Source organism: Mytilus galloprovincialis, chromosome 11 (assembly GCF_965363235.1).
Source record: "Mytilus galloprovincialis chromosome 11, xbMytGall1.hap1.1, whole genome shotgun sequence".
NCBI classification, from domain to species: Eukaryota; Metazoa; Mollusca; class Bivalvia; order Mytilida; family Mytilidae; genus Mytilus; species Mytilus galloprovincialis.
This window is the reverse complement of record NC_134848.1, coordinates 59,317,908-59,331,488: the sequence shown is the minus strand read 5'-3', so window position 1 is coordinate 59,331,488 and position 13,581 is coordinate 59,317,908.

Genomic DNA, 13,581 nt, shown 5'->3' with positions numbered 1-13,581 from the left:
GCGAACATACGCTAAAACTGGAGCCATTGACAAGACTTTTCAGGCCAAATTTACCAGTCAATTGCACGACAAGAAATTGTCAGACATAACAGAAGACCTACATGGTTTGTTCGACGATATCCTGGATACAGTACGTCAAGATTCAGATGCCAATAGTCTCGCTCGTGTGATCATAGAACACAACGGCTTGACTGATCCGATTGTAGTCTCTCTACGTGAACTGAACAAAATGGACTCATCAATAGTGATGGACGAAATAAGCAAGGTGTTACAAAGTAACGAAGAACTACCTGTTGACGACAGTTGTACGATTACAGTGGGTCGAATAGATATTCCATCGGGAGGCGGGCGACTCCGTATCACCAAATTGACGGGGGAAAACAACAGTCTAATGAGAAAACGTTCTATTGTGAACATACCCAGTACGACTATGTGCATGCCGATGGCTATAGTCGTGTGTTTTCTGAAAACATGTCGACTAGTTTCCCCCGTAGAATGGCGTCTTCTTACAGAGGGAGACTCTAGTTCCATGCCAGATAAAGTTTTGAAGCACAAATGTCACCCGCATTGGTATTATAAACACGTTGTAGAAAAGGGGAGGAAAGAATGTACTTTATTTTCTAGACGTCTTTGTGAATTGGTTGGAGTGAGTACAGAAAAACCGTGTAATATCAATGAAATAGAGCTTTTTGAAAGACTGTTAAACATACAAATTCTTGTTATTTCAGCTAAATTAGGGAATAAATTCATTCGAGTCGGGGAAAACGATTCACTGCGCAAAAAAGTGTTTCTCTATCTGGTTGAACAAGATGATTTCCAACATTTTACAGCTATTGTTAGTCTCACGGGCTTCTTTTCCTGCAATTATTTCTGTAGTACATGCTTAAAACCGTACAACAATAGAGACCAGCATTCGTGTGAAACAACATGTACTGTCTGCTGCAGCTCGGACTGTATAAACACGTCCAGTATAATGTCTTGTCGTACATGCAACAGGATTTGCAGATCACTGGAATGCTTTCGAAAACACGTAGAGAAAAAACAAACACGAAAAGGAGGATTATTACATTCGGAATGCGACAAACGATATCAATGTAAAATATGCAAAAAAATACTAGTTTGGGACGATCGTTCTCCCGCCATTCACCAATGTGGGGAATGGAAATGTCCTTGCTGCAACGAATATTACACGGGAGAACACCTGTGTTATCAGAGAAGAATTACCAAGGAACTTACCGATAATGTTATGATTTTTTTCGACACCGAAACGAAGCAAGATACATTATTACAGTGCGAAAACGGCTACCAACCTACAAATACAAGGTGTGAAAATTGTACGGGCAAAGGTAAAAAATGTGAAAAATGTAAACTGTGTCAGACATGTAGCAAATCTTGGTGTGGTTCTAGCGAACACACAGTAAACTTTATTTGTATGCAGACGGCTTGTGACCTCTGTAAAGATAAGCCAATACTACACAATACTAAATGTTCGTATTGTGGTGTTCGTTGTCCGCTTTGCTCTCAACGTGATAAGAAAGTTTTCAAAGGCGGACCTTGTGCTAACACTTGTGGGTTTCGAATGAAACTGTTCAAAGGTAGTACCGCAACGGCCGAATTCTGCAGAACAGTATTTTCTGACCAATATAAAAATGGGATTGTCCTCAGTCACAACGGAAGTGGTTACGATAACTATTTTCTTCTTGAATGGTTACTCTCCTACTCCATCCGTCCAGAAATAATTTTCAACGGGAGTAAAATTATGTACATGTTAGTGCAACGTGGATTGAACATCAAGGTGTTGGACTCCTTAAACTTTCTTCCAATGAAACTTTCGAAAATTCCTAAAGCGTTTGGATTGACGGAATTGAAAAAAGGCTATTTTCCCCATTTTTTCAACAGAGAGGAAAATCAAAATTACGTTGGTTCCTACCCTCCCACCAGGTATTATGGAGCCGATTACATGAATACATCAGACAGAGAAAACTTTTTAACTTGGCACAAGTCACGCCAAAATGAAATTTTCGACTTTGCAAAAGAAATGGAGGCGTATTGTGTTAGTGACACGACAATTTTGAGAGAAGGTCTATTGAAATTCAGAAATCTAATGTTACAAGTCACTGGAACAGAAACCGAGATCACCGATCCCGAAACCGGACATGTAAAAATAACGTATCCAGGCGGGGTAGATCCACTTGATTACGTTACAATAGCCAGTGTATGCATGGGAATATACAAATCGAAGTTTTTAACCGAGGACTATGACATACAAGTAACTACTCTCACTGCAGACCATGTCGAATGGAAACGTATGAAACCTACAGAAGAGGGGTTCGACGTGTGGCATGATGGTAATTGGTATTCGTCCAATACCTATTTATCTGAAAACCCTCAACATAGATTCGGAAAAAGAAAATTCGTCAAGAGCCCCCTCGCACATGTACCTTCTGAGGGATATACCAAAAGATACAATCACAGTAAAATATCGATTGCTTGGTTGGAATGGGCCAAGAAACAGAACAAGATTCATATACAACACGCTCTGAATGGAGGTGAATTCAAGATACCAGGGACGAATTATCACACCGATGGTTACTGTCGGGAGACCAATACAGTGTACGAATTTTTAGGGTGAGTTTGTGAATGAAGTTGTGCCTTAAAATATTCTTAAAAATTTGGTCGCCGCCGCCGCCGCCCGCCCTCCGCACGCGCGCGTAATCAATTACGCGTATTCCATCATATGTTATAAGTTACGCGTTATTCATGACGCGTTCTAAGTTACGCGTAGTGCAGAACGTATTCATTTACGGGTATAAATATTTCATGGTACCGAAAACGTGTGTTAATTTCATAAAAAGTTCGGTAAAATGTTTTGCTGTTGGTGTACCATATTGCATACTCATGTGTGTCATTGCATGCTCAAACGTTCATGGTATTGTTCAATTTTCTTTTTTTTTACAGTTGCTGTTTTCATGGTTGTCGTGTATGCTACCCAAAAGATAGATCGGAAACGAAACATCCACTTACTAAACAATCCATGGAGGAGTTATATGTTGTCACAAAAAAGAGAGAGTCAACTATTCGAGATCTTGGATACAGATATCGTCATATATGGGAGCATGAATTTAGACAAGATATTGACAAAAAAGACGATCTTAAAACGTTCATTGATAATTTGGATTTGGTGGAGAGAATTTCGGAGAGGGAAGCATTCATGGGCGGAAGATGCGACGGGACGAAAATGTACTGCAAAGCAGATATTGGAGAAAAGATTAAATATGTAGACTTTACATCCCTGTATCCATGGACTAATAAATATTCTCGATATCCTCTTGGTCATCCCGAAATCATAACGAACGATTTCAAAGACATACATAATTACTTTGGACTGTGTAAATTGAAAATACTGCCACCAAGAGGACTTTACCACCCTGTATTACCATATCGATGCAACAAGAAACTCACTTTTCCTCTCTGCAGGACTTGTGTAGAAGCGGAAAACAGAAGTACATGCACGTGTTCAGAGGAAGCGCGAGCATTCATCGGTACTTATGCTACACCCGAGGTGTTTTTAGCCGTTAAAAAAGGATATAAAATTATAAAGATTTATGAGATATGGCATTTCCCTGAAACTACAAAATATGACAAAGAAACGAAATCCGGGGGTCTGTTTTCAGACTATATGCAATTGTTTCTCAAGATAAAACAGGAGAGTTCCGGATTTCCAAAAGAGTGCAAAACAGAATTAGAAAAGCAAGAATACATTCGACTCTATAGAGAAAACGAAGGCATACATCTTGACTATGATAACATCAAAGAAAACCCCGGTTTGAGAAGTTTGGCGAAGTTATGTCTTAACAGTTTTTGGGGAAAATTTGGCCAGAGACTGATCCTAAAGAGGCATTCATACTTCCACGAAACGGAATGTGACAAATTCTTTCAGGTGTTGTCAGATCCGACGAAAATGGTAGAAAACTTTCACATAGTTTCGAACGATACCATACAATTAGAATGGTCACAAAACTCACTATTTCCACCTGTGGATGTAAAAACGAACATTTTCATTGCAATATTCACCACAATGTGGGCACGGTTAAAACTGTACTCGGTGTTAGACTTAGTCGGTAGTGAATGTTTATATTACGATACCGACAGCTGTGTGTATTTGTCTCGTAAAGGCACAAAAGAGCCAACACTTGGAATTTACCTTGGCGAACTGACGTCCGAAATATCACCAGAGGAAGGTCACATTGTGGAATTTGTATGTGGAGGCCATAAGAACTATGCATACAGAACTTTAAGTACAGAAACATGCAAGGTGAAAGGTTTTACTCTGAATTTTACGAATTCAAACATAGTGAATTTCGATGCTATTAAAAGCATGATTTCTCGTGATAGGAGTGTGCATAAAACACTGACTAACCCAAGCAAAATCACCCGCCTTGCAACGCACAGAAAAATATATAGTCGAGAGGAAAACAAAAAGTACTGTATCACATACAATAAACGAGTTTTACTAGACAATTACGACACCATTCCTTACGGATATTGATTAAAGAGAGACATTTTTGTTTTACCACAATTTATTGAGAAATGTAGATAGTGTTTGTCAAAACAAATAAATTCAATATTTTAACCAGTGTTTCTTTTCGTTCGTATTTCGCATGCCGGGTACAACGTCACGCCTTCCTCCTCTTCTCTTAACGAACAGTCCACCTGATTGTTTGAATTGACACTTTCTTTTTCCTGTTATTAACCTTTTAGGTACATGTAGTTTTTCTAAAATGTCTTTGAACGTTTTGTCACCAATTGGCGTGTTTTCCCCAGGACACACAGAATGGCGAATGAGATCAATAATGTGTGACCCCTTAATGCATTCTCCATTAACGACCAATTCACCTTGCCCGTTATGACTCAGCTCGTTTTGATCTTGAGCCACAATGAACTTGTAAAGTTCCACAGCACGTTTGTTCATCCTTTTAGGTATAGAATGTACTATCATTGACAGCAACGTACTATCGTTTTTTTCCCCTTCGTTGGTATCTTGATCCATTTTTTTCCCATCTGTGTCTTTCTTGTTCGTTAGGGATGTCTGTTTCATTAAACGATCATAGCGTTCCTTTGATATCAGCATGAGTTCCTGGGCCATTACTGTTCGTTCACCAGGGGCAAAATTGGTTTGATCAAGAGTGCTATCAGAATCGGATGTCTCACCAAAATATTCCTTTTTCGCCTGTGTGCAATCGATCGGGAACACAGGGCACGAATGTTCAACTGGTAAGGTCGGAGTTTTCTTATATGATGAGGACTCATATGCAAAACACCTCTGTAAATATTCAATGCTATTTCCGATAAAATATCGATTTGCTCATTCGTTGCAGACTGAATCAACACTTTACGTTGTCGGGATTCGGCATGATACAAAAAAATAAGAAATGTACTGTATGATCTGATTCTGAGTGACATTTTCTAACGCAATGATGTCATGTGGTAGTGTTCTCTACTTTTATTCAGTTTGGTGTATACACTACTGTGACGTCATCAGATGGGAAGATCGACGTTCGTAACCGATACCTTTTATCCGTATACGGTGATAAGTCACATATGAGATATCCACCAATTGAAACAGAGCTAATAGCTTTTTCGTACGCCTCTTTGAAATAATTCACTTCACCTGGAAAAGCCTGACTTGCAAAGGCAAGGAGTTGTTTTTTATCCCTGTTATTAGCCATCAGGACGAATATATGAATATTTAAACTTATGGATCTAAAATGTGTTCCTTTTTCAAACAGGTTTTGTGTGATGTAAATCACAGAACAGTTTCGATGGTGCGATAGAACCGTAACCAGATGTAAAGCGTCGTCGCTTTTGCTTATTAATCTCATCATGTCATCAAGAACAATGACCGTGTGCTTCTCAGGGTTTGTCCATTCAATGAGATCACTTCGAGATGGTAACCCCTCGTGCAAGTCGAAATTGGGTATTGTATTTTCAGCTTGTTCTAAAGTAGGTTGAAACTCAGTATAACAATAGACGATTCTCACCGGAGGTATCTTGAACATGGTTGATGAATGTTTTAGTAGTTTCATAACAAAAGTTGTTTTCCCACTTTGCGTTGCACCCGATACCATACAAGTGCATGGACTTTGGAAAGGTAGAAGCGTTGTCGACGTTTCCATGACGGTGTCTAAAGTATGTGTGCGAGGATAGGTTTGAGGAGAGACAATTAAATACTGTGAAAAATGACTCTATATTTTATTAACAAAAACTAAAATACGTATTAACAAAATTAAGAACAATACGGTCGTTAACATCATCATCTGAATGAAAAAAACATGCAATATCTTCTAATGAATAATTTAAACATACAATCAACATTAAAAAAGTTAAAACAAACAAACCACAGTGAGAAGAGTTCTTCGACTGCACTTGAACATTAAAACATTCGTACTTTCTCACGTTAGAGTTCAAAAAGAGATTTAATTCTTCACCATAATATTCTGGCGGGTTCCCGAAACTATCAAAAAACATCCCTTCAGATTTGTTCTTGAACACGATGCCTAACCAATGTTCTCCTGGTCGATCGGCGCTGTCGCTGTTAACGATATAGGCACTAGGGTACTGTGTCATATCATCCGTTGGTAAGCTGTTTCTAGCATACACTCCTTTCACTAAATTTTGTAAACACGGATTTGATCTGATGGCACATTCTAACTCGTATCCATTCATGATTGCACGTAACGAACGTTACGTGATTTGTCTATTTCCAGAAACGAACCAAATACTCCGAAGGCAATACAGGTAACGGCTGTAGGAAGTGCAGTACTGAATTTCATTTCAAGTCTCACATTTCCATGTTTAACCAAGTTTATATAGTCATCTCCCAATCCGCTTGGGTCCAATTGGAAAGCATATAAGGTGTAACCCTTACCAAAATCTTCTCTGGAAATGGTAAGTCCGGCATCTTTATTTAACTTTTCACAGGCTTCAAATAAATTAGTGTATGCCACTGCATATTGTCGATTATCTCCAAAGTCCAGTTTTAAGGGTCTTGACGGAACGCTCTCTCCATTGACATATAGACCTACGTCAGTGGCGTTGTAGTGATTAAAAAAGAACGGATTTGTCCCATAAGAACCGTTACCGCTATCTTGTGATATTAAACCAACCACCAGAGTACTAGGGCGAATGGTAAATAGATTGTCCCAAATGAACTCACTTGAGGATTTGTTGATGGTGTTCCTTTTGACTTCAGTACGTTGGAAATAGTAGCGTACAGGTTTTATTTCGATCTGTTTCATATGATTAACGAGGATACCAGGATCGACTTTAATTTTACAGGCCTTGTAAACACAGTCTAATAGCTCTAACTTGTAGGCAGCACCATCTTCACCTGATATGACAAAAAACGGATTGGTAGTACGATACAACTTAATCGAGAGGTCAACACCTTGAATTAAATGATGGTCTAATGAAAATATATCTTCAAAAAGCGGTCCTTCCATTTCGAATTCTCTGCTTGCCTTGATAAAATCTCGACGAAGGACTAGACCTGTGTTTGCTCCTGATTTCCCATCTGTAGAAGCTAAATTGCCGATATCTTTCATAAAAAGCTGTGACTGGAGTTGTGATTTCTGCTCGTCTGAACCACTGTTCAAAATCGTCTTAAGGTAAGCTTTCCAAGGGTAGTTTGAAGTGCTTACGGAGACAAGTTTATTGTTCATATACACATCGATTTGTGACCACATGGCTTGGAGTGGTAAATTAACAATACTTGTCGTATCCGTGTCATCAAAGGCACTACCATCACCTTTGACGATCTTTGCACGAACGTACAGTCTACTCCGTCTCAAATCCATGTATTCAGGACCTTGTCCAGAAATGAAAAATTCAACTGTAGAAGCATCTGATGATGTAAAGTTAGAAAGCGGTCTTGTTTCTGAATAAAAAATCCTGTCGATCGCTACTTGATTTTTAGGTTCATCGAATAAATCTAGCTCCATTGGTATGTTAATGTCTGTGTTTTCATCGTTCAAATAAGCCATTATTTTGTCTTTACTCTATCGAAAATGGATGGGGTTGTGTTGAAATCTAATCTGCGAACTCTGTTTTGTTTTCTCCTCTTCCCGAGAGTTTTTTTTTTCTTAGAGCTTTTCTGTGCTCTTACTCCTTTTGAGTTGACGATTGAAATGCTTTGTTTTTTTGAGTTTTTTCCTTTTATACCCTTGGACATTGAACTTGACTTTTTCCTTCCAATGTACGGAGTTTTGTCTTGCTTTTGGTGTTTTAGTTCCGATTCTGCGCGGTCCTCAATTGCAACAGTTGAAGCCACCAGTTCTACTTTAGGTTCGTTTGTCGGTAATTTATTTTTCGGAAAAACAAACCGACGTTTCCTACTGTAACGTTTCGATAAACCGCCTCCTGACTGATTGTTTACACGCTTCTTTCGATTACTCGCTTTTTTTATTGATTCTTCCCAAGCTAGTACATCGCTTACGTACGGTGAATTGAACATTACTGCAGAAACGGATACTTTTTTAAATGAAGTGTCACGCAGCAGTTCTTGTTGATGAATGAGCTCGGTTGTCCAATTTCATCAGTTATATAGATATGGATTTGGTTCAGTCGCCCTAGACGTACAGGGACAAAATAGGGGACGCCAAATATTAAGTTTGTTTTATAGTGTTTCTGTTTGTTTACAGTATATTGCTCCGTTGTTTCTTTCTTTATGTAAACTTTTCGAAGAAGGGGTTTCTCTGAGGACCCCACAAAACTCTCTTCACAGATGTTTGAATAAACGTAGATATCCTCTATGTGCTTCGAAGTATCTTTATACGTGATACTTATTTCTGTCAACCCCACCATCCAATATCCTGTTAGATCTATTTGTCTATCCAGTTGTATTGTAAAGTTACATGCTGTGTTGTTTTCAAAAAGAAGATTTCCATCTGTTGATTTAAGAACCATGCGTATACTCATCTTGGCACCGAATGAAGAAAAACAAAGATTTGAAACTACTTATTCGTTTTGAATATCAGACATCGGTAACCAAGCGTCAAATTTTTTGGGGTAGCCAAGCCAACGTACCAAAGCTTGATTAATCCCATTCTGTTTCCGCTTTCTTAATATTTTTTCGATTTTCCATATCGTGTTTTTCTCGTCTTTTCTAACCTTCTGAAGTTCTGGATGATGGAAGGAACCAAGTATGTTTTCATTTAACAAATCTTTGAGTAAGTAAGTGGGCAAACGATCTCGGTAATATCGACGTCGAATTTTAAAGAGCTCTTCTGTCCATTTCTGTTGATACCCTCTCTGAAACGGATGACGTTTAAATGTAATCCTGACCAGATCATTAACTCTGTATTTGAAGCTGTTGTCTGGTTTCTTTTTTCCCTTTGATGACATTGTTTGCTCATCTTTAGTTCTCTTCTTTTCATTTTTTTTTTGCTAGTGTTTCGGGCAAAATATGCACTCAGTCGAACTTCATCTGCGTTTTGTTTGTTCACTTCGGACGGGGTATATCCACCTAGTGAACGATGCGGTCTTTTATTATAACTCGCCACCATATCCTGTATAACGTCAATGTATTTATACGTTTGTTTGTGTCTGAAATATGTGTACATGATTGTTTTAATACTTCTGATACTTCGCTCCACAACAGCTGACTTGGTTTCATTTTGAGAATAGTATGTGTTTATCCCTTCTTTTGAAAGATAACCGCGTACATACTTATTGACAAACTCTTTACCTAAATCAGAACGGATAGAGGTTGGTCTTCGGCTTCCAGATAGAATTTTTTTTAAAGCTTTCAGCACACTTTTATGTGTTTTATCTTTCAGGCTTTCTATCCACAAATGTTTTGAGAAGACGTCAATAACAAACAACAAATACTTCACACCTAAATTTTCACTCTGAAAGCTATCAAATTGAGCCAAATCTATTTCCCATAAACTGTCTATCGTGTTGACAACATATCTACTTCTTCTGAACTTACGCACTGTATTTCTGGATAAACTGTACGAGTCCTGATCCTGTAACCATTGCCTTATTTTATGTCTTCCTATTTTAAATTTTCCATCTTTTTTTACTATGCGATACAGTTTATCAGGACCTGTAAATGATGCCGGATGTTTTAGATCATACCATATTTTGTGTAAGTAGTCCTCATAGTTTAATGAACTCATTCTGACTAAAGATATTTTAAAGTAAGTTGGATATTTAAACACATTTGTTCTTCAAATGTTAATTGATTGCGGATTGTGTGTGTGTGTGTGTGTGAGTCATTTTTCGTTTTTTAGCCATTATTGAGAATTACTTCCAATGCGGCATTATGATATTTACTGCTATATGCATGAAAACCGTTCAGAATGATTTTGATTTCTTGTGTTTATACACAGTAAAACAAAAAAAACAAAACAAAAAAAAAAAACAAAAAAGACTTGATACATATTCTAGATAAGTTTATTTTTTAAACCAAAAACTAATATATGTATAAATAATTGCTGTTGTCTATGATCTGTTCGCATTGTCGGCTCTTTTCAAGGCTTGGTTAATAGTTGATCTTATTCTCAGTAGGTAATTCCATTGTCTTTTGTTTAAAAATATGCCACTTGTTATATTTCCGATGAAATGTCGAATACCTATCCAAACTTGTTTTTGGTGGGTGCAGATAGTCACTTTATATTGTTCTGGTAAATCAAACTGTTTTAGATATCCACATGATATGTTGTTGATTCCACTGCTCTGATAATCTTCTGCTCCTTTGATCTTTTTACAGTCTGTATAGTTATAATGCGCACTATTCTTAATCATTCCACTGGTCAAAGCTAAACTTGTAGACATTAATGCCAGTAGAACAACGACTCCAGTCCATTTTATAATGTTTATATGCATGGTGTATTTTTCATATATTGACGATATATTTGAAACCACACTTGACTGAGATGGTATTCTACCTCCCATAGAAAACGTTATAGGTGGCATCTCAGTTTTATCAACTAATCCAGTCTCACATGATACTGTTCTTGACATCATGTTGTTTCCCGAACGAGTAAAAGACCTAATGACAATATAACACGAAGTCAATGCTTTTATACACAGCTGTTTACAAAATTTCCCCGAATGGATTACAACTTGAACAGTTTAACATGCTCTCTTGTACTTGGTGATCTTCTCCTAAAATACAAGGAACAATGTTTTCCAGTTCTGGTACAACCTGTCTTACTTCAGTAAATGTTCCTTTAAGAGCTTCCCACTTATCGTATGTTAAAGAAATACCTTTCTTTGTTGGAACAACTTGGCTTGAATTGGGAATCATCCAACGCTGTCGCACGTCTACGGTTGGATATATTCTATTCACAGTAACGTACACACCTTTACCAAGATGAAATGTCATTTCGGGATTTCCGTCAACATCATCAATCATCTGACCTATAGCATCATCTATGTCACTAGCATACATTTCCAAAAGCACCCATTGTGGTAAATTCAAAGCTATTCCTTTTTTGGTTGGAATATAAGCACCTGTGGAGTTTTTCTCGTATTTACGAATATGGATCAACAATTTATCACACCATTCGTTAGGAACAACAAATATGTCTCCACCTATAGGTAACATACATCGATTTTTGCTCACTCCTGAAGTATCAGTTATTGAACTTTTCAAAAGATTAACCAGATTTGATTTCCCTCTAAAGTAAGAGCAGAGCAAAAACTTTCGAATGCTTGTGCACCTCTTCTCTGAATAGTAGATATCAGCTGTCTAGTTTTTGAATACGAATTCGACTGTTGTAAAATATCTTCCTTCAATTCGTCAGTAAGTATTCCAGCCTGGTATAGATGGTCTGTTACAACATCCACCGGCGTTTCTTTAACCAATTTCACGTAATTACGCTGAAGAGAATCTTTGTGTTCTTTCTGCATGTTGTCAGTAACTTTGTTTCACTAAAACTGATGTCGTGAACAACTTTTAACAGTGATTTTATACTATTTAAATACTGGGAGTGTCACAATGATGGTAAAAACTATTATTCTAAATTTTTGGGGTTATAGTGTGTATGGTGTATATTAAATGTAATTAAGTTGTATATTTTCAATCTATGTTCTAGAGACAAAATAGGTGTAATTATCGTCTCAGTCGTGTGAATACGTCTTTTAAAACGATGGTGATCAATTGCAAACTGTATCCAATGACCTTTCCTTGCTTGTCGGTATGCAAAGGACCAAGCTATCAAGTGATGTGTTTTCTTTATTTCTTCTCCTGGTAAAAATTGAACCTTCAAATAATAAAAAAAGGTACATCATTAAAAATAACCGAAGCATGCATCAATTGAAAGATATGTTGGATTCTTTTAACATTTACTTACAGTTCTCCTTTCTTTCGAAAGTACGTTTGACATTGCAACCAGATAGAGTTATCTCTTTTTGTTTGTTAAAACATCTGTTTATGTAGCTAATGCTTTTAAGTGTAAATCTATAAGGAGTGACAGTTATTCAAAATAGGGTGTGAAGGTTCGCATTGCATCAGTGTATTATTAGAGTGTTTAAAAGTGAACATTTATAAAGTGCTTACACTTTCACCTCAAAATATTTATAACCCCCTCTTATTTTTAAAAAGAAAAAAACTTTGACCCCAATATTTTATAACCCCCTCATATTTATGGCCCCATTTGAAAAGGGGTGGGGGTTATAATTATGCACCCACACTCAAGGGGCTTTGGGTGTTCAGTGATACTACACTACTTATATAAAAGATGTAGAGCTATAATCCAAAAGTTCCAAAAAGTATAACCAAATCCGTGAAAGGAATCAGAGCTTTGCATGAGGGAGATACATTCCTTAATTTATAATAATTTTTAACATTTTGTAACAGCAAACTTAATAACACAAAATATCCGTATTTTCATGCCAGTACCGGAGTACTGGCTACTGGGCTGGTGATACCCTCGGGGACTAACAGTCCACCAGCAGAGGCATCGACCCAGTGGTAGTAATAACATTAACGGTACCAATTTTTCTGCACCAGATGCGCATTTCGACAAATAATGTCTCTTCAGTGATGCTCGTGGCCAAAATATGTAAAATCCAAAGCTTATATAAAAGATGTAGAGCTATAATCCAAAAGTTCCAAAAAGTATAGCCAAATCCGTGAAAGGAATCAGAGCTTTGCATGAGGGAGATACATTCCTTAATTTATAATAATTTTTAACATTTTGTAACAGCAAACTTAATAACACAAAAAATCCGTATTTTCATGCCAGTACCGGAGTACTGGCTACTGGGCTGGTGATACCCTCGGGGACTAACAGTCCACCAGCAGAGGCATCGACCCAGTGGTAGTAATAACATTAACGGTACCAATTTTTCTGCACCAGATGCGCATTTCGACAAATAATGTCTCTTCAGTGATGCTCGTGGCCAAGATATGTAAAATCCAAAGCTTATATAAAAGATGTAGAGCTATAATCCAAAAGTTCCATAAAGTATAGCCAAATCCGTGTAACATATTGTATTTGCTCATTTTAAAAAGATGATCAGTACATTTTGCTTTTTCAGTAAATACTTCATCTGTTGATACTGTGAACG